Source organism: Limulus polyphemus, unplaced genomic scaffold (genome assembly GCF_000517525.1).
Source record: "Limulus polyphemus unplaced genomic scaffold, Limulus_polyphemus-2.1.2 Scaffold5016, whole genome shotgun sequence".
Classification (NCBI taxonomy): domain Eukaryota; kingdom Metazoa; phylum Arthropoda; class Merostomata; order Xiphosura; family Limulidae; genus Limulus; species Limulus polyphemus.
The window spans coordinates 21,385-22,257 of NW_013670626.1; positions in this window are offsets into that span (position 1 = coordinate 21,385).

Sequence of the window (873 nt, forward strand, 5' to 3'; positions counted from 1 at the left end):
CCATGTAGACTTCGGACTGATTTTGAGTTCCATACCTAATTTCTAGAGCAGCTACCAGTGCTCTATAGTTGTGCCTGTTGTCTGCTGACAACTGTCCAAGTATTTCCAGTGGTTGTTCCTTCAAGCTTGTTGCCAGGTACACTGCTTTCTGCTCCTCTGTCCATCCATTCCTTTCTGCCAGGAGCTCAAATTGAGCTCTCTATGCTTCCCATGGTGCCTTCCCATCGAATTCCTGTGGCTTCCTTCGTACTAGATCACCCCTATTGCTGACACTCATGGCTGGAATGTGACTTCTGACAGGACTGAATATGTCTGCATTAGGATTTAGCTGCGGGATCTGGAAGAGCCTTCCCGTTGTCTGGGGCTGATTAGGTCGATGGTTAATATATCCTCCCTGTGTAAAAGACAGTAAATCACCCTTTAATGTATTTAATTCACTTTGAAATTTACTAATTTTTTCATTTGTGTGTGCTGGCTTTCTCTCAATTGTTGGAGTATTTAATCTTATTTAATTTCTTGTTCCAGTTGCCACTGGTGCTGGTTTTCCTGCCTCTGCCGTAGCCTCTCTCCTTGTTTCTTTTCTTTCTCCTCCAACCACTGCTGTAATCTCTTTTCTTGTTTATCTTTTCGTTCTTCTTATTTCTTTTGCTGTTATTGTATTACTGCCATCAAATCTGCTAAGCTGTAGTTTAATTTGCATCTTCTCGTTTCCATCTTCTTTTTTTTCTTTTATCCCACTCTCTGACACCAATCTGTTACGTATCTGCTTGTTTGTTAATTTCCCGTAGAAATTCTTTCGAAGAAACTTCAGTGATACAAATCCTTTCTTAATTAAAACTCATTTATTCTTTCTCGATACAACTTTGCAATACA